A 21,209-nucleotide genomic window follows, 5' to 3' on the forward strand; every position below is an offset into this window, starting at 1 on the left:
TGCAGGAAACCTGATGCAGAACTCGATCCCAGGACCCCAGGATCACAATCTTAGCCAAAGGCAGATGCAAACTACTGAGGCACCCAGGTGTCCCTCTTGCTTTTTAGAGTCTGAAATAATGGGCAGTTGTATTGGTCTTTCAGAATTGAGAGTGTGACCAGTTAGTTGCATAAGTGGGCTTAAGCCAGAAGAATTTGCACTTTCTTGCCCTGTGCAAATTCAAATGCACCAGAGAGCAGACAAAACTCTTCAGTACTCTAGGATCACAGCACAGAAAAGCAAGCTCCATTCACAGCCTCAAAAGATGAAGTGTCTTTCCTGGACAATATCCCTGGATTCATTCCACATGGTCCTGGTCCTTCATGATCGATGGCTCTGTAATTTTTAGAAAATGCCCCAGTGGTTGTGCTGCCCAGTCAAATCTGAGAACCAAAGTTGCAGGCCATCTGCCTCCACCCCAATGAGCTTTGCCAAGAGGCACAGCCATGCAGCGGGGAGACCCACAAACCCGGGGCAGCAGGGAGCTGGATTCTAGTCATGACTCTGTTGCCTTCAAGGAGCTGTGTGGTCCTGCACAGCTCCCTAGGCATCTCAGTGCCTTAATGTGTCTCAACTCACTAAATCTACAGCTTTCAGATTTTATTCTGGCAATGACATCCCTTGCCAAAGAAACTTAGCCCACACCTAGATGCAGAAACTAGAAGAAAGTGCAGTGGTCATCACCACCTGCAGCATCCCTGAGGGCACGTCAGCGGGAGCCCAGAACACAGCCCTGGGATGATCGAATGTCCAAGTGACACCTGAAGCTCTGCACATCCCAAGGCTGCACCCCAGGAGTGGATGAGAGAGGGAAGTCAGCACACTCGAGAGTGGATGCAAAGAGCTGGCTGGCAGGATGATGTCTCATGCTTCGGCTGGGGACCACACAGATGGCTAAGAATGGGATCTGTGTAGCAGTGGTGATTTGGCAAGGGAGGGTCCATTCCACCCAAACCTAGGCCCCAGGGACGTGGAATTCCCCTGACAGAAAATGGACACGATCTCACTTCCTACCACCGCTGCTGCAGGAGCTGTTCCCAGACAAACAGGCCTGGGAACTGTTCCTCATCTGTTTGTTAGATGGAAGTGCATTAGCTCTTCTTCCAAAGGATATTTACATATTAAAGACCCCAGTGATAGGTCCTGCAGCAAATCAGCATGTTTAGCATGTTTCTAAACCAGCATGTCTCAAAATTTTTTTGACCAACAGACCTTTTTTACAAGTAAAGTTCATCTGACATTCTTTGGAAGACAGTGTGTGATACACAGAGGTACAGTTTCAGGAGTGCTTGGAGTGTGGGTTTTGGGAAAAGAATAACATTCTGAGGATCTGGAGGTGAGGAAAAGCAGAAGAGGGATTATTTTTAGGGTTTTTCCCTTCATTTTACATGCTAGGGGACAAAAGGTGACAGGACTTAACTTTATGATTACTCAGGTCCTGGGACTCAAACTAGCTATTTGTGAGGGGCCTGCAGGGTCCTGCACATTTGCATGCTCTCTGGTAGAATCTCTGGAGAAGACAGCGGACCCGAACAGGAGGCCGGCGCCGGGCACCACTCTCCCTGAAGGCCGCCTGCTGGCCTCCTGTTCAGCTCCAGAGTGTGTCCAGCCACAGAGCACATGGGCTGAAGGTGTGCGGTGTCTGCTCACTGCACGCTTCTCATCATGAACCAGAGCCTGGGAAACGTCAATCTGCACAACCAAACCATAGCTTCTGGAAGTTTCCCAACTCCCTGCCATATCATCCCAGCCTGTCACCCAACAGGATCCATGGCACAGTGGGTCTTCCTTCACAAAAAAAAAGAGAGGTATGGTTAAGAACACAGCACCTGGGGCAAGACTACCTGGTTTCAAGTCCTGGCTCCACCGCCCGTAGCAACAGAACTTCTGGAAAGTTCCTTAACCTCTTCATGCCTCAGCATCTTCAACCGTTAAAATGGGGGAACGTCCATGAGGATTAAATGAGTTAACCTAAGTGATATACTTAACGCGTCTGGCACATAGTAAACATCAGGAAGGTGTCTGTTGTTGTTAATGTTACATCACTACTCAGCCTCACTGGCAAACTGTTCTTTGGGGGGAGGGGGTGGGAAGGAGAACACCTAGTCTGGGTTGTTTCTGAACCTTTGCAAGGATACACAGCTAAATGAAAGGCAGGATGGTGGGGAGAGCATCCAAGATGGGACAAGCATGTTGTCACAGAGGGGAGGAGCACCAGACTGGGAACCAGGAGAGCTGCCTCCATGTGAGGCTCCGCCGTGCACCTGGCCTTGTGACCAGGGACAAGTCTCCGGTCACAAGCCTTGGCTTTCCCCAGAGTAAAATGATGGGGTTGAATTAAGTGATGTTAGAAATCTGTCTCAGATTTTAAACTCCATGTCTCTAGCTAGGTACTAGATACAGGAGGGGCTGGGGAGGCCCAAGGAGCCAGATTGCATACATAACTACCCCCGTGGTGTGTGCATCTGTGTGCTGGACACGAGCTCAGGGAAGATGGATATGCAGACGCCTCCCTCAGCCCCTGCTAAGGAGTCTCTGCCCAGCGGTCCTCTGAGTGGCTCAGGATGGTGCTGATGCCAAGGCAGATATCTTTCTAAAAATATGCGCACACGGCTGTCATCCAGCTACTTAGAGCTGTGTTCAACGAGGTAAGAATTTCATGTCATATTCAGGATGAAAACTCCGTAAAAATTGAAAGTCCCCAGGTGCAGCTACTTCTTTCCTCCACATACTGGGTTCATCCTGACCTGTGCTTCTTTCCCCCCCAAGAGCCTTGCTTCATGACCACGTGTTGAACCTCAATTAGCTCCATGTTTCGATGCAAAAAGCATTCAAAAATCTTTTGAATTTAAAAGCTACTGGCTGCTCTGGCTCAGATGAGTGTCCTGTGTGGTGCAGAGAGGGCTCATTCACTGGGAGGTCTGGACACACTTAGTGCCTGTAAGAAATTGGCTTGCTGTCCATTTACGGACAGAGGGTGTGCCTCCTCTGGACACTTGGTGATGTGAGCTGACACTTCTTCTTCCAGCTTTGTGAAGCTGCTCTGGCTCTGCTCATGGAGTGGAACGGCGCAAACACAGCAGGGCAAAACAGTTTCCAGTGGAGGTGCTCTCACATGTCCACAGAAACCTGGCTCTGGGAGCCCTGCCCATAGTGCTGGGTTGCTTCTGGTTGCTAGCATCCTGAGCTTGGTGCGGCCTGCCTTGGAGGGAGGAAATGCTTGGCAACCCCAAGGAGTCTCCTAGACTGGGCCACGCTCTGAGTTTCTCCTAGGGCCCGGTACCTTCTCAAGCACCCTCTGCCCCTTTACACACACACACACACACACACACACACAAGCACATGCATGTGCTAATGGGCGTGTGCTCACAAGGTGTGCACTGACCCTGCCTGACAGACTCATAACTCACCAGAATCCACTGTCTGAGGTTCCACTTTTCACCAGAGTTCAAAGTCCTTGACAGATATCTTCTTGCCTGTCCTCGCCTGAACTCTGAGAGCTCTGATGGGAGAAGGGGCAAGCACAACCCACTCTCCACCCCGCAGGTGGTGGACAGGCAGGTGGGGGAGATGGAGCCATTTCCCCAGGCACTAAGGGTGGCTCCTCAAAGGGCCCACATAACCGGGCGGGCAGCACGCTGCTGCCAGGACTCCCTCCACAGCCTCTAGCACGGTGCACACTTGCTGTGTGCAGGGAGAATAGGGATGGGAACCCAGCAAGACAGTCTCTCCTGCAGCAGCCCATGTCCCCAGACACGCCAGTTGTCAGCCAGCCCCCTGGGTGCCTCGGTGGGATCAGGGGCTCCCTGTGTGCTCAGCCCTCTGGAGCAGTCTTGTCCATCTAGACCAATTCACTCGTGGATGCTGTTAGGGCTGAATGTGTCCCCCCCCTGCCAATTCATACCTAGAGGTCTGAGTCCCCAGTACCTCAGAATGTTACTGTACTTTGACATAGGGTTTTTAACAGAGCTAAGTAAGTGAAAATGAGGTCATTGTGGCAGACACAGAGGGACACACACAGGGTGGTGTGAAGACAGGGAGAAGGTGGCCATCAACAAGCCAAGGAGAGAGGCCTCAGAAGAAACCAACCTGGCCAACACCTTGATCTCAGACTTCTAGCCTCCAGAACTATGAAAAATACATTTCTTGTGTTTACATCACCTGTCTGTGGTACCTTCTCTGTGGCAAACTCATACAGAGCCCTTCACTCATTTTCCAACCTGTAAGACACTTGCGTGGCTAAAAGCCATATTCATGAGCCAGTACGTCGGCTCCAACACTCAACCCTGTCCCCGCCAGTTAATGCCAAAAGCTCCCACAGCTTGGCTGAAGGAGGAGATGCAGGAGGAAGCAAGAGAAAAGAAGAAAGGGTCTGGAGTGATGTTCCCCACACCACGCACCCCACAGCACCAGGCCTGCCCTTTCTCTACAAGTAGAGCCAGCTTGGCCTCTTGCTCTCTGGCCTCCCCTACTTGCACTGTGATGCGTGTTCTGTATTTATAAAGCCTCCCAGACAGGGGCACAAACCTCTCACCAACTCAAAGGCAACGAGATCCAGCCAGAGCTGGATCTTACGGCAACCAACATGGAGATGGAGCCAACATGCTCCCAGTCCGAAATTAGAATGCGAAGGGCAGAGAAACAAAACAGACCAAATGCCATTCTTCTCATGAGGGAATATTTACTGAATAGTTTATATATACTGAATGAATCTTATGTAAGAGTCAACATGTTCAAAGCACTAAAAATAGGTCTGGATACATTTTGGTGAATAAGCTATTAATGCATTTAACCCTTCTAAAGAAAAAGCACATATGTAAGAAAGGGTAAGCAGCCAGCCCCTCACCCCCAACCCTGGCTGCCTGGGGACCTATCAGAGGGGATAGGACTCAGATACAGTTGGACAGCCCCCACCAGCAGAGAAGAAAAGTCCACAGGTTTTCAGGAGGGCAGAGGTACAAGGGAAGGAGCTTCCAGGAACTGGTGGCTTCCTGCAGCTTACCTCTGAAGACCATGGAGAGCACACAGGAGGCAAAGGCCTAGCACTCACCCTCTGTCTCGTCCATAAGGTGCCCTTCCCTTTCCCAGCCCTGGGGCCAGGGTCAGGGCTGGCGATTGGATTAAAGGATGTGGATGAGGCCTCCGGGCAGGAATTCATAATGCGAGTCTCACCATCTCACTGAGGAGCCCAGGCAGCCAGATTTCAGTTCGTAAACACTTGTCGGTCACGAAAACCATCCAGCCTCAAAAGCAGTATCCTTTTCAGAAACCCAAACACTTTTCCTTGTAAGTGAACCAAAGTTTACAAATTTTTTCCTAATAAATCAGTTGGACCATACTTCTTTTATAAAGTTATTGACCCAGAAACAAATCTAAAATGTCTTCAAAATAGCCTCTCAAGCACACTGATGGTTCATTGAATTGCAAAGCCTGACGAGTCTCTCCTCACTTTTATTTCCAGCTGGTTAATGACTAGGGAACATTATACCAGGAGTGGAATCTGGGGTGCCCATCCACTGCTTTGGCCAGTCTGGGGTATCTCGGGAAAAATCTCTTCAGTGTCTGGGGCCCCTGTGCACCTCACTTGGAAAATGGAAGGGCAGATGGCATCTGTAAGGCTCCTTCAGCCCTTGCTTTGTAGGACCTTATTATCCCACTTTTCCCCAGGAGATTAGCCTAGGACACTCGTTTCTCAGAACATTCCCTGGTGCTCCACAGGAAGAAGTGTTCTGTGGTCAAGAAAGTTTGGAGGTGATGCGGGCTTCTTTACCACAAGACTTCTCTGAACCTTGAAAATGTTAATGAGCAATCTGTGATTCTCCAGGAGGGAATTAATAAGGCTGCAGCATTTTTCACAAAAGGTATGAAATCTGACTATTTGAAAAAAATTTTTTTACAAGACTGGAAAACTTTTGAGATCCACAGAGAAAAGCAGGATATGGAGCTAGTCTTCAGGGACAGATGTTTCTACTTGTGTCCCCTGTGTGGTGGCCCAGAGGAAGGAGGATACTCGCTCACCTCCCCTGAGTCAGCCTAGCTCTGGAGCTGTGTGCCTCCCCAGACAGTGCTCTTTGGGCCATGGAGGCCATGTCCACGCTTCCTGGGCAGACCCACTGCTGAGACCTGCTCACCCCTAGAAGTAGACTGCGTGCCCACAGACCACTGGGAGCTGTTCAGAGGCCACAGAAGGAAGTGACCCTGATGAGAAGTGGCCGTGTGGCTCAGGATCACAGGCAGGCAGCGACTCACCACCCCAGCCCCAGCTGTACCAATGTCGTCCTATGCTGCTCCTGGGGAGCACCCCCCCTTCCACATGACTTGTCTTCAGATTCCCAGCAGGTTCTTGACTCAGGCCCTCTCCCTACTCCCTCAAGAAGGCCCTCACCATCTTCAGAGCTCATTGAGTTCCCACCCTGGACTCCTTTAGCCCTAGAGAGTTCCAGTGACACAATATAGCTCTTAATTACATATCCTCCCATCTGGCTCCTGTTCTTCAAACAGTGCTAACTGTGCTTTCCAGACCACACTGCTAATGTCCTGAAGGAAGAGAACATTGTCCTTTCTTAGTCATACCATCAAGCATCAAGCTGAGCAAACAGTAGGCACTCAATAAATGAATGTTAATTAATTCATTTTGGATAGTAATTGGGACCTACCTCACTGCTTTCCCAAAGATGGCTTTTGTTCTTAATAAATATGTCATGAGTGTGATGTGCATAAGATTACTCCAATCCTCCCCAGAGCTCTTGGTTCAGATAAGAATTCAAAACTAGTCTCCCCGCTCCAGCACCAAGAGTTGTACAGACTCCAGGATCAGAGTTTTTACTTCATATCCTTTAAATCTACTAAATTTCTCTCTTAGTCTGTAGCTTCCACTTGAGTTACAAAATGGGTCATGACGATGGTTAACACTTACTGAGTATCAGTGACGTGCCAAACATTCTACATGTATTAATTCATTTAATTCCCAATGCTTTTATGAAGTGGGTATCATTGTGGTGATGATGAAATGAGGCTTAGGGAGCATAAGTATCCTGTCTGGGTCCCCTGGCTCATAAGTGGTCTATCTAGTGGACCCCAGAGCCTTCAGATGATTGAAAGGAAAGACATAAAATCTTTTCCTGGAAAATGAAAATTAAGTCTTTGCTTTCCAGGCTGATTATCAAATCAAATAATAACAATAAAAATACTCATTCCTTATTCTTACCTGCAGAGATTCTGTTTCAGCAAATCTGAGTGGGGCCCAGGAATCTGCATTTTTCTCAAAGATCATCGGGTGATTCTGATGGTCATTCAGGATTGAGAAGCACTGATCTGATCTGAGCCCCGCTACCTACGGCACCTGAATTACACCACACCAGGCATCAGGCAAGAGATCATCAATTAATACTTACTGACACCCACTGGGTAGGAAATGGGAAACAGCTGGTCAGCATGCCAACCCTCCCTGCTTCCTTCCCTCCCCTTATACACGGGAAAATATATATAGTTTAATTCACTAGGCCTCAAAAGTGATGTCTGGGTGAGGTGGGGAGAGCCTAGAAAACGTGGGGCCTGAGGCACCCTACATCAGTATTTTTAAAGCTTCCGTGGTGATTCTAATGTGTAGCTCACACACTTGTCTTTTTTGGGATGAAGGACTCTGGCCATTCGGCCTTGACCTTTGAAAGCTCCTTTCTCACATAAATAAAATGAGCAGGCTGCTCCTAGCAGCTCCAGCTAATTTAAAAACTAATAACGTTAAAATGTTTTAATACCCTCACTGGTTCAGTTCAGCCTCATTAGGAAGAGTAAATAAAACAAAACATATTCCCCACATATGATCAAACTAAGAAAGTCAAGTCGCTAAGAGATGGTGACCACATCAGTGTCACTCTGAGGGCAGCTTTCAGCATACTTCCCTGCACGACTGGCGTCACAGACACAAAAGGTCAGGGTTGGGAGGGCCCTTGGAGAGCTCTTCCATGAGCACCCCAGACCACGAGGGGAAGTGACTCACACCTGCTGGCAACATCACAACCAGAACCCAACCCAGTGGCCCTGGATGGCACCCTGGTGCAACAGCAGTCGGCCAGAGAGGTTTCCAGACTCTCTTTGCTTTCCAAACGCCAGGACAAAAATGAATAATCTCAGTCACTGAAGCCTTGATGTGAATTGAGGACACCGTCACCTGAGGGATACTTGCATTTTAATTTCTAGCATGAATGATTTCATTTCTTGTTAAAGAAACCTGAGCCCCCGTTGAGCTTATCACAGGGCAGGCAGGGTGCCCTACTCTCCACACACACTTCCCTTTACTTACACATCCCAACAAGCTACAAGCAGTAGCAAGGCTTGCCCCTGTTCCTCAGATGGGGAACCTGAGGCTGCAAGATGGCAGGTGCCTGGCCCAAGGTCACAACAGCATATATGGTGTTTGAACTGAACTGTCGGACTCCAAAGCCTTTGGCTATAACCACTGGGGATATTGTCTTCCTCAGACTGGACTAGCCAGCAAGCGAGTAGATTTTGGAACAACTGCAAAGGGCCGCTGAAACAGAAAAGATGACCTGCTTCAAATGCTTCCCTTCCTTTTTTTCCCCTCCTCCTCTTCCTCCCCCATCTGCTCCTCCTCCTTTAAATGTGTGTGCGGTTTTTGGTTTTGTTTTGTGTTTTTGGCAAGTGCTGGAGTGTGACAACACATCTATATATACCTCACGGCTAAAAATAGATACAAGTATATATGTGTTACGCATATATGCATGTGCAAGGGGGATAGAGAAGTTTTCCGAAGTAAAAGATGTGAATGTACACCTGTGTATACACATATATAACGTACGGATACTCAGACACATATAACGTATAGACAGTCACATACATCTATTATGCATATATTTAGACTGAGCAGGAGGAGGGGATCCAGGAGTCTCACAGAGATGCAACCTGCACGATTTCAATGTCAAAATATCGCTCACAAAATTCACAAGCACGCAGTGAGGCTGGAGGGTGGGGGAACCCGGCACCTGGGCATCGGAACACCAACACGCGGAGGTGGTTCCTCAGCCATCTCTCCCCCCTCTGCCTATGGTCTTGGGAGGCAGAGGCAAGAGCCCACTTTCTTACAACCCACAGGCTTTTGAGGCGTTAAAAATAACAATCTTAATGACAGCACGTGTGAACCAGGCCTGTGGCCTTGTCTGTTAACGGCGACTTTCTGATTCTGCCAACGGTTCTCTATCCTCCTGGCGCAGGCGGAGTCGCTCTGCCCGAGCCCGGCCAGCTCCGTGGGGGAAACAGCCTTTAAATCCTCTGGTAAATGGCCCCGTCAACAAGGCAGCTCCCTGCCGCGGCAGCCCCATATGTTCGGTGCTCCCATCGCTGGAGAGTAAGTGACAACGAAAATTTGGAGGGCAGGCCAAGGGGAAGGCCACTCAGGAAGCTTGCGGACATCCGCAGAGGTAGTTTATTACTGAGTCGTTTGCTTCCCTGCCCTGTACTGGACATCTTTCCTTTTCTCAGGAGTGTGCTGCTCCCCCCTGACTAACCAAGGGGGGGGGGGTACCCCGGAGGCGGGACCCAGGCAGAACGACGATGACAACACAGTTGGCTCTCTAAGCCCATCCCCATCTCTACAGTCAGTTCCGTGGATTCATTTGATATGTGATGAGCTAAGTGATTCTGATAAGAGTGTTCGCAAGTTAAAGTTGTCTCTTTCCCTTAGAGGATCATGGAAGAGCAGAAGCAAAGCAAAGCTACGACGGAGGAGTTTCAGGCAGCAGGACATTTACGAGGAAGAGAAATCCCCACCCCGCGCCGACGGCTGTTTCCTGATCCTTGGACCACTGACCAGCGGCGCATCTGAAACTAGGTGGGGCCCCTTATAACCCCAGCTTCTCTTCCCTTTGTCCTCACTCCTCGGCTCCACGGTAGAGAATTCAGAGAGTGGCTGCTTGATGTGGGAAACTATGGCAGGAGGCTGGGGCCAGTGGCCGGGCAGCAGTGTGGGTGGTGGCAGACAGCAGGTGGGCTGGGTTGAGGATATTCTGCAAGCAGCTCTGAAAACTTCTTTGGGTTGGCGTTGAAAGGGAAAAAACACTGGGCCTGCATGCTTTTTGACCCCAGTAACCTTTTCTCCAGCCTGTCGCTATGTGGTGCTGCAATGGCCTGGGACTGAGGGCCCGGAATGTAAAGAGCCAAAGCCAATGTCAGGGCTAAGTCTTTCCTCAACATAAAATGTCCTTGTTGCCTATGACCTGTTTTTCAGCCTGTGAGGCCAGAACGTAGAGAAATGCGTCAGCTATTGTTTGTAGTCAAGGGTTTTAGGTTCCTCTGTCTCCTGGGTAAAGATTCCCCGCACTTTCTGCATTTCACAGTGAAGAGACTGCTCCTCATAACCATTAGGGCAGAGTGGCTATCACGTCCCCACTCCATTAGCATGGATAAACACTTGTGCTCACTCATCATCTGTCAACATCTCTCTTTTCCCCACTCCCTTTCTATTTTTCCATCTTTAAGGCACAGGGCACAAGTCATCCATTTTTATGACACCTGCTGAGCAACCTCATTTTTCTGACCACTCTGGCATGTGACACCCCTTCCATTCTCCCTGCTTCCTGCCAAGGCTGCTCCTATATTAGAGAAGAGGGCAAGACCCAATCACAGGAACAAAGAAGCCGCATGTTGACCAAACAAAATGATGAAAAAAAATCCATGCCGTCTGCCATATGAGCTACTCATAGGTGCACACAGAGAGGTTAGGTGCCTGAGTGTAGAATCAGACAGTTGCCCCACTTCCACATCTGCCATTTAAACAAGTATGTGACCTTGATCTTCTCAGAGCCTCAGCTGGCTCATCTGCAAAATGGAGGTATTGCCAAGCGACAAGGTGGTTACAACATTTAGATCATACGATCATAATGGGCCCAGCACTCTGCCTGACCTATTGTGATGAACAGCAGACATGGTAGGCATTGTTTTGTTTAAACCCTTACCATTCTTTTTTTTTTCCTCTTTTTTAAAAATGTCTTTTTATTGGAGTTCAATTTGCCAACATATAGCATAACACCCAGTGCTCATCCCATCAAGTGCCCCCCTCAGTGCTCGTCACCCAGTCACCCCCCTTACCATTCTTAATACCATTTAGTAGCTCTTTGGACCCCTCAGCTAGGCCAGAATCATTATTATCAACACACATTCATTGTGTTACTTTGAGAGAATTCTGCTATGTGCTGGTAATACAGGAGATAGAAAACATTCCCTGCCCTGGAAAGAGAAATTTGGGCACAAGGGCACACTTGTCATGTACCGAATGTGTGATGTATATAGTAAGGGCTGTACGCTGTCAGAGGAGTGATGTTTCATTGAAGGGGGGTTGGTCTGAATGAAGACAGAAGTGAAGGACAGAATGGGAGAGCATTTTAGATAGGGGGTGAGAGAGCGAGGAGGGGCACAAAAGGAATATGAAATAAGAAAATTGGTTTGGCCAGAGTCATTGTTTCCTAAAGAATAATGGAAAATAGGTTTGGGGGGATTACTAAGTGCCCACTGTCAGACTAAGGATGTTTATTGTTTACTGTGGCTTCGCAGAGCCACAGAATCTGTTGTAAAGGGGATTCGAAGAGCAAAAGAGGGTTTAGGAAGAAGACTCTAGTGGAGGCCTTTGTGTATGCCTCCGCTAGAGTCTTCTTCCTAAACCTAGTGGGAGGTTATACACAGGGAGCCAGCTGGAAGACTACGGTAACAGTCCAGGCCCCAAAAGACATGCTGGAAGAGGAAATAGGAAGAAGGTAAGATGTGAGACAAATGCCAAACAAACCTCTTCCCTGAAAAGAGTGTGCCACAGAACCGTGAGCCCAGTTATTACTTAACTGACCATGGAGATCCCACAATGGGGGTAGGCACGACCACACATGGACAGGGACTGCCTGGCTGTATTTTATGCTTCACTGATGGTGAAGATTGCCTTGACTACTTCTCTTGGTCAGTGTGACCAACAACGTGTCTATAGTCCCAGCAGCCAGAGATGCTCCTTATTTACAGTGACCTTTGACATATTCACTAACAAAGCTGCTTTAACCAGCAGGTCTACTTGGACTTGTCTGGCTTGGATGGCCTGCGTTCCACACTCATCGACTGTCTTCTTCCTTTCTTAGCCTGGTTGGCATTCTTCAAGCTCCGTGATGTCCATCAACAGACTTCAGAGACCGCCTTCCCTGCTCACAGAGCCACTTTTTTCTGGACTTGCTTTCTGCCTGGATTCCCACCCTCACTACTGCAGCCCAGGCATTCTTGACCTCTCTGACCTACCCCATCAGCCTCCCAGCCCACTCTCCGTCCTCTACCCATTTGCCATCCCACCAGACAGGCCTCCTCCCTAAAAGTCATCAGGGTTCCTGCTGACCACCTAAAGGAACAGACCCCATCCATCTCAGGACATTCAGGGCCTTCGCCTGAATATAGACTCTGACCCCAGTCTTCTACATCTCCAGCTTCATCATCTCTCCTACCAGGCTGCCTACTCAAGCTTCCTTAGAAACGTCAGCCACATTCATGCCCCATAGCATGGGCAATGCTCTTCCCTCTGCTTAGAATGTTCTCCCTTCTTTCTCTGCCCACACTGCCAACCTTTTTTTTCTGACTAACTCCTACTTATCTTCAAGTTCCAGACCAAATGTATCCTCTCTGCAACTCCTTTTATGCCAGGCAAAAAGCATTCCCTCCATTTAAAATCATTCATACTTACTTGGTATTAGTATACTTAATTAATTGGTACTTCATTTTATTTTTTTAAAGATTTTATTTATTTATTCATGAGAGACACAGAGAAAGAGGCAGAGATGCAAGCTCCGTGCAGGGAGCCCAATGCGGAACTTGATTCCATGACCCCAGGATCATGACCTGAGCCAAAAGCAGATGCTCAAGTGCTGAGCCACCAGGGTCCCAGGTGTCCCAGTATTTCATTTTAAATCACGAAGACTATATTTTTATATGGAATTCTGTTTGAATGTCTGTCTCCCCATGTGGATAGTCAACACCCTTCACTCCAGGATTGTGCCTTGGATTATTTTAGATTACCGGCACCTAACAATGGCTGGTGCATATTATCAGGCAGTTAATAAATGGTTAAATGAATATACTAATACAAAAGAAGACTTCTAGTAGAATTACTACAAGAGTTCCCTGTCACTTCAGAAAGAAAAAAAGGAATTAGAGTACAGGCACTGGCAGAAGCTGGGAGTGGCTGGGATCTATTGATAATTTGTCAAACTTAATTGTCTTTAACAATAAAGCATGATTCTGGGCTCTGGTAGAAATATGAATAAAAGTAATGAATGTATAATCTAGTTTGGAAAACAAAGTAAACGTATGTAAAAAAATGACTAATAAGCCAAAGAAAGCTATTCTAAAGGTCAGTTATGAAAGACTCTAGGTTTAGAGGCATTCATAGGAATCACAGGATTAAAAAGTATTAATTGTTAATAAGCATACTAGACATTTAGCTTATCCAAGTGCCTACAGACAGGACCACACTATGTCACTATGTCACGATCAGATAAGAGTCATCCACATGCATATATTATTATTAATAAGCAGAAGGGCATTTTACCTCTGTCAGGAAAAAAACCCTAGTTCTAATGACTCTAGCATACTTATGCCTCAGCTTGAGTCCATTTCTTTCACTTTTGGTTGCAGAGATTTTTAAAAGTATTGCCGTTTCCTCACACAAAGCCTCCAGAGGCACGTGGACTTTTCCTCAGGCGCTGACTGGCCCTCCCAGCCATGGTAGGGGCTGGGTGCTCAGACCCGGAGAGGAAACGAGGTGACCAGTCATCATGATGTGCTACACCCTAGGGACACCTCAGGGGCCAGATGCCTCACCTCCTCCCCTTCCACTCTCTTTTCCCCTCTCCCACCCCCGGGGGTAGAAATGTACCAACTGCGGCCCCAGATTTTACAAGGAGTCTCCATGAAAAACCAAGTAACACACAAGTATTTGTGGCCTGGGCATATACCAAGGAAAGTATAAAGGAGCTGCAGAGGGAAGTGGAATTTCCTGAGCTGCCAAGGGCTTTTTGAACTAATAAATATGCCAGAAAATAAAAGAAAGGAAGCAATTATAGAAAGCTCCTTGGCAGTGCCCCTCTGACCAGGCGCACAGGTTCCCACCAGCACACCAGTGTGGGCCCAGTGCTACAGGGCACAAGCAAAACCGAAAGAGATGAATGGCAGGAAGGGACACTAAAACACATTGCCACTTGGCCCTTCACCAGGGTTTGTCCATTGGGAGCAGAGATCTGGCTGAGAACTGGAAGATCCCCAGGCCACGTAGAGAAGGTAGCTTTGTTTAGACAGGCTACCTGCTCTGCCCTCCCTGTTCACCTATAGCTGCATATAGCTATATGGCTCTATGCCACCCTAGCCCCCATAGCTAGGCCACCCTAGCCCCCATAGCTAGCTTGCTATGGCCACCGGAACACCTAGTGCCTTTGCAGACGATAGTCAACACGTGTTTGTTGACTGACTACATGAGACTGAAGAGAGGTCAAGGTCACACAGCTATGAAGTGCTAGAGATTTCAGACATGGGCTGATTCCTGAAATAGTGCTCCTGACCTCTATGCTGTGCAATGTGGGTGTGAGGACACAGAGGGCGAGAAAGGGGACCTAACCTCATCCTTCTCCAAATCCTTAGGGCATCTGCAACAATGTTCTCTATCTAGAGGAAGGACACACAAAATGTACATGGAATTGAACTGTCATCTTAGAGGTCCAGAACCACTTCCAACTAAACACACATGTGCTTCCTTCTCTAATATTCCACAACAGGATGGCCCTGTCTTAGGGGCCCCATCATTCGTTTCACTATCATACACTTAGTACCACTACCTTCTCATCTCCTTGTCTCACTTCCCCACTGTCATCTTCTTAAGGATAAGTTCAAGTCTCATGCCTCCTTGCCTCCCCAAGAACCAGAACAAGGCCTGGCACTTAGTCATGCTTAATGGATGTCTGTGGACCGGTCTCCTCTCACTTCTAATCCTAGTGATGCCCTCCTGTTGGTCTTACTCTGAGCCTACTGTTGGTAGGCTCAGAGTAGCCCCAAACTGGGAAGGTCATTAAACCCAACCAAGGAATGAGGAGCTGAAACACCCCTTTCTTGCCTTTTCAGTCGGAAAAATGCTTCTGAACAAAAACTCAAAACAAAAGGTAGGATGGCTCTCTCTTCTTCTGGCACGCTAAGGATTTCTGGAAAAGATTTTCTTCCTGGTATGTGCATCATTTTTCCCATGGAGTTGACAGAGGTGACGTAGTGACAAACGGACCAACTTCAGGGGGTTGGTTGCACTCGCCTGTCTTGCTCCTTAGAATGGACAACTGGCAGACTGACAGTGGCCTGGATGTGCTACCCAGGGAAAGCGTTTCCAAACGCTGCCAGTTGGAAGTTGCTCTAGCTTCTGTCACAGCCAGATCTTGTGTTCTCCACTGCAGGATGCTGCTGTGACAAGTTTTAATAAAACTGTATTTATGCCGAACACAAGACCAACAAAATCTCCAGACTCTAACATCTTATTTACAAACATCTCAATCTGAAGTAATCAAAACAGTTGCAAAACTACTATTACCTTCTTTTTCTCTGTCCGCTCCCTGGTGTCCTACTCACCAAGGAGCCGCATCCAGAGAGAGTTTGTAGTTTCCAGAAACTACCAGTAGGTGGCGCAGCAAACTCTTCAGGCAGGCTCCAGGGCAGGGCCTGGAGTGGGTAAGTAAGGGCCTGGGACTAATCCCAGTCTCCATTCCATCTTGATTGTTTTGGCTGGTATCTCTGGATTTTGAGGCTCCCTCATTAATTAAGACACTGCTCCACTTCCAAATAACTTTTTTTGGCTTCAAAGGTAGGATCTTTTATCGTTTTGTTTTAGTAAGGGTTACTATTAAAGTGCTTGCTATGAACCAGACATATTACCGGTGCTTTAGATACTATTAATCCTCTCAATAACCCTGTGACGTATTAGTTATTACCTCAGAGTACACGGGATCTAGGACTCAGCACGTTTAAGTGGCCCGCCCACCTGGTTGGCAACTGGTCGAGCTGAGGATTTCAATCCAGTTCATAACTCCAAAATCCATGCTATAAACCACCACCATTTTTCCTCAACAGGTTGGCTGATTTAGACAACCCATTTGAGAAAGCTGAAGATGTGCTTCCTTAGGGTAGGCAGGAGATCATCCCTCTGTCGCAAAGATCCCGTACCCAGCACTGCTGATAAGGGCAGTTTCATTCCTGAAATACCAGTCTTTCACACATCTCACATCCCTGGGAAAAGTTACTTCTCTGGGCAAATTTAACATTTTACTCCAGGAAGAGTCCTTGATTCCTTTTCTGCACAGGTTTGACTTCTCACTCCCTATGACACTGGGTGGAACAGCCCTGGGCCCAGCAGAAGAGGTACTGGGTGGAGTAACCCTGGGCTTGTTCCCTTAATAAGCCCGGGGTGGGGGTGGGGAGGTTCCTCTGGCTTTCCATGGACAGTCCGATGAATCATGTCCCCACTGCAGCCTGCCCATCATGCCTTCTGCTCAAACTCCCCAGATCTGCATGGCTGCGAAAGGAAGTTCCTTAACATAATTTCTTTCCCCCAAAGAAGGCATTTTCTCTGCCTCCAACCAGCATTTTTTTCCCTCATTCTTATAATTGTCTCCCAAAGTGCCTGCTTCAATGTCTCACTCATGGGACCGTCACCCACAGGCTTCCTCAAGAAAATCAGCACCACCTTTCTCTGAAGCATGTACCTGTCCTGCTGAGCCTAGGGGTCCTGGAAGACAGCATTCCAGCATCACGCCTTTCCTGATGCACCAATCCTCAGTCGCCACGACATCTGCCGAGGGAGTCAGGTGCTGGCCAGAAGGCTCTCCTCTGGCACTGATTCTCCACCTGTCCACACTTACCGACCTGCAGACTTAGGTCTGCGGTCCAATTAAAACAGTAACTCTTCAGAATGGGAGCAGTTGGCCATAAATGCCCAAGAACTTCCCCTGAACTGGCTTCATTTTTGCAAAGGTGACACAAAGGTAATGTCAAAGGAACACTAAGCTAAGAGTCAAGAAAGCAGGTTTCCATCCAAGTTCTATTGCTAACTAGAGGCATCATTTTGAATAAGTTCCTTAACTTCTCTGGCTTCAATATCTTCATGTTTAAAGCAGGAGGGGTGGACGCAAGGTGATCTTCCAAAGGCACATATTCAGTGATTCCGTGGGACTTGACACAAACTTCTTGTAGAAGAGTAACTTGAGCTGACAGAGTGTGAGCATGTACGTGACAAAACGGAAAAGAAAGAAAGACAGGAAGGGAGGGAGGGAGGAAAAATCTGTGTTTGCCTACTCAGGATCCTAAAAAAGTCATTCCAGACCTGAGTGTGCCCACCATGTGATCATAAGAACCTTGGACCATTACACATACAGTCCTGATACATTTATCATGCAATACTATGTCTATTGATATGCTCCGATGGCACAGGAATCTCAGTGAGGACAGGGACTGTGTTTATCTACACCAGCACCATATCCCCGGGAACTGGCATCATGCTGGCACATTGTAGGAACTCAGTAAATATTTGTTGCATGAATGAACAGATGTACAGAGCTGATTTCCTGATTATAGTAGAGCCCAGATGGCAACCACACATTTCCTAGTCTCTGTAGCCCTTTTCCAACCCTCCCCTGGAGATTTCCGTAGGAAATCATTCTTATTGTGAGCTCTGTCCCTAAGGTTTGCCTCTGAACATGACTGGCTGTCCTCATCCGGCCCGTTCCCTCCCAGAGCTCCAGCAGACTAAGAACAACTCTTAGGTCCAATGCCTTAACAGCTACCCCCACTGGAAGACACACAACTTGCTGGCAGGCCATGTGCTCCATTCTCCCACACAGAAACCCTGACTCTCGTACCCTCGCTCTGTATGGTCTGCACCCCCCTCACATTGCATGAGAGGAGACCTGACATTCCCCAGGAAGCTTTAGGTCCTGCCAGCTTTTCTGACTGCCTGGGGGCACATCTTTCCCATATGCAATGCATTTGGTACATAATTAATCAAAGACATCAAATGTCAATGTCAGTGAAGCCCTGGTTCTTTCACTTTGGTCTACTTTGCATGAGGGAACCCTTCTAACCTGACTGGCATCCTGACAATTTGGCATTTCTGGATCCTTACTGAAAGGCTGAGGTGGAGGGCAGACTTTTAATTAAAAATCGCCTTCCTATACATGTGTTGCCTTGCCATTTACATTGTAATTTTCAGGTCACACACGCCTATTAGTGGTACTTTTTGGCTGCTAGCAGTGGCAGCCCTGCCACAAAAGCTCCACTACAGAGCCCGTTGACTGGGGCTGCCAGAGCCAGTGGGCACGGGTACCCTACACTGTGCTGATTCATCCGTATGCTCCTCCTCACATCTTCTGTAGACATAAGTATGGGGCGGTGGGTGGTCCCCAGGGGATTCTAATTCTTATCCCCGACAAGACCAGGGATAGTCTGACATGCCAAGGAAACAAAGCATAGAACACAGGGAGGTTCTCAGCCCTGCACCCCAATTGGGTAGAAGAACCACTCCTGAAGGTCTCGGAAAACATAGACCCTATCCAAAAACACCAGCCCGGTAACAGAAGAGCTGACTCAAAGAGGAAAATGGAACTGCAAACACACTTAATGGGAAGGAGTGGAAAGGGTACTTTCTGGGTGCAATCAACCTATTCCAGAGCAACTGATGATGCTTTCTGGGTTGCCATGGCCGGTGATTTGATTGGTCCCTGAACTGCCCAGGGGGAACAGAATCTGCACAAGAGTTTCAACTCCAGAGTGAGGTAAACAGCCTATCATCATGTATTTGGCAAGAAATCATCAAACCTTAGGGAGAGGCTAGCAGGAAAAGCTAAGGAGGCTTAGGGCAAATGACATTGCTATCAGCAGCTTGCTACACATTCATGCTCAAGAGAAAAAGGCAGTGAGAGATCGAGTCTAACTTCACTTCTCAAGAGGACAAGGAAAACCACTGGATGTCCCTGGGCAGATCTAGGTTCCCTCTGATGGCTCGGTGATCAGTGGAACTCCTAAATATCCCTTGTACTGCCACATGGTGCCTGGCACACAATCTAACCGTAGAATAGTTATCAGATGATGAAATAAACCTTTGACTTAGTATCGTCTTTTAGCCACAGCTGTCCATTAGAATGACCTGGGGAGTTTGAAAAAATTCTGATGCTCAGGTCACACAAGTAGAGATTCTGAGTTATCACTGAATTGCCCATACTAGTGATTCTCCAAGTGTGGTCCCTGGCCAGCAGCATCAGCATTATCAGGGAGCTTACTAAAATATGCATTCTCAGGCCACATCCCAGAGCCCCTGAAACTCAGAGGTGCGGCCCAAGCTTTCCAGGTGATTCTGATGACCGTTAAAGTCTGAGAACCAAGAGGCTTCATTAGACTGAGAATCTGGGCATTGTTGCTGTTAATCCCAGGGGATTCTAATGTGTGGCCACAGATGAGAATTAGTAATTTAAAGAATCCGCACAGTTGCTCCCTATGGCACACGGTGTCTTTTACCCAGAATCATGAAGCTGGACATAGCTAATCGTCAGACAAGACAACTTCTAGACCATGCAGGCTGAAACTGCTCTTCAGGGCAATGATCTCAACTACTGAGGAAGCACTGAACAAATGAACTGCTTTGATTCGTACCCTCTTGTTTCTCTGGAATTGCACTATGAGTAGCATGCCTCGAGGGACATTGGTCATTTATCCAGTGACACTTCATAAGGGCACATGTGTCTGGGCCACAATCCAAAAGAGCAGGGATGACTCATCACTTGCTTCTGTCCCTCACCTCAGGGAGCTCAGGTGAAAAGGGTGCCAGTTCCCAGAAACCCTCTTCTCTAGAACACTCCTTGGGAAGAAGGGAAGAGGGACTAAAAGTACCAGAAGACCAGAAAGGAAAGAAAGTCCCCAGGATGAGGAATCCAGAGGGGGTCTAAATGGCCACCCGGAAACAGACTCCTGTGGGAACCTCCTGTATGAGGGTAATTGAGAGCAGTTAGCCAGAACAGACACCCAACATCTAAATTTCTTAGACAAGCCCCCACTCCTGGACTTTGGATTTTTATCTCCAGAAAAAGAGAATAAAAATCTGCTGAAAATTCTGTGGGGGTTCCAATGTGCTTGGAGTGGAAGGCAGCTACCACCATTTATCATCCTGGCAAATGTCGGCACCTGAGACCCACTCTTTTGGGACAGTGAAGAATGCGTTTATCCTGTGAGGAGTACCAGTCAGTAAGAAACAACAAAACTGTAGGAATTATTCCCCTGACTCCATTTCCCTCTCTCCAGAGGAGAGCAGCTCAGGAGAGCACTAATGCCTAAGTTACATAGGGATTTGTTCTTGGCTTGTCTCCCCCTACTGGCCAGTGAGCTCTCCAGGGCAGGGACTGAGCTCCCACTCTGCTACCAGCCTGCCGATGCCTAGCACCTCATCTGCGCTAGAGCCATCTGAGCTGCTGAATGAACCTCCTGAACATGGGTTTCCACCAGCAAGAAGAACTCAAGGCCAGACTGCTACAAAAAAAACTAGTCACTGGGTCTCCAGGCTCCGTGTTACCGTGATGTCCTCCCCACAGGGGCCTACAGCAGATCCTTGGGTGTGCATCCTATAGACAGGGGCCCTTAAAATCCAGCACGCTGCCTAACACACATTTTCCTCTGCTTGCTTCACCTCAAAAGAATTTTATTCTAGGAATACCTGTCTCCAGGACATTTCCTCAAATTCCTTAATTAAAGAAAGGTAAGAGTTCAGGACAATCAAGGCTCTTATTTTCTATTCCCATTGCCTGTAAACAACGGAGCCTGTTTCCCAGGCCGCAGTGAGTTTTGACATGAAGTCCACAGGAAAGCCAAACAGGCCAGTCTAGTTTCAAAGTTCTTTGCAAAGAAAAAGGACAAGGCAGAAATGGCCCGATAGAAATGATGAGCATTTAGCTGGGTGATTCTCTGTTCATTCTAGTAACTCTGGCAGTCTGCCGTGATTTACATGAGGCCAGGGCCCTTTCAACATTCAAGCAAGCCAACAGGCAAAGGCATGGGAGACCTTCACTTTTGTTAGAGTTTAGCCCCAGGGAAACCTCCCTGGGCCTCAACCTCCTTACCTGTAA

General features: G+C 47.9%; 1 protein-coding gene and 1 long non-coding RNA gene across 40 annotated transcripts in view; one reads left to right on the top strand and one right to left on the bottom strand.

The window, feature by feature from the left end:
- The window catches only part of CACNA1C (calcium voltage-gated channel subunit alpha1 C), a 747,770-nt gene that overhangs the window by 405,761 nt on the left and 320,800 nt on the right, over nt 1-21,209 (bottom strand). The window lies entirely within an intron of this gene.
- The window catches only part of LOC119877637, a 29,292-nt gene continuing 17,751 nt past the window's right edge, over nt 9,669-21,209 (top strand). The window contains exon 1 of the long non-coding RNA XR_005379697.1: nt 9,669-9,886. This is a non-coding gene — a long non-coding RNA (uncharacterized LOC119877637). The remainder of the gene's footprint in view (nt 9,887-21,209) is intronic.

This window comes from Canis lupus, chromosome 27, assembly GCF_011100685.1.
Source record: "Canis lupus familiaris isolate Mischka breed German Shepherd chromosome 27, alternate assembly UU_Cfam_GSD_1.0, whole genome shotgun sequence".
NCBI lineage: Eukaryota > Metazoa > Chordata > Mammalia > Carnivora > Canidae > Canis > Canis lupus.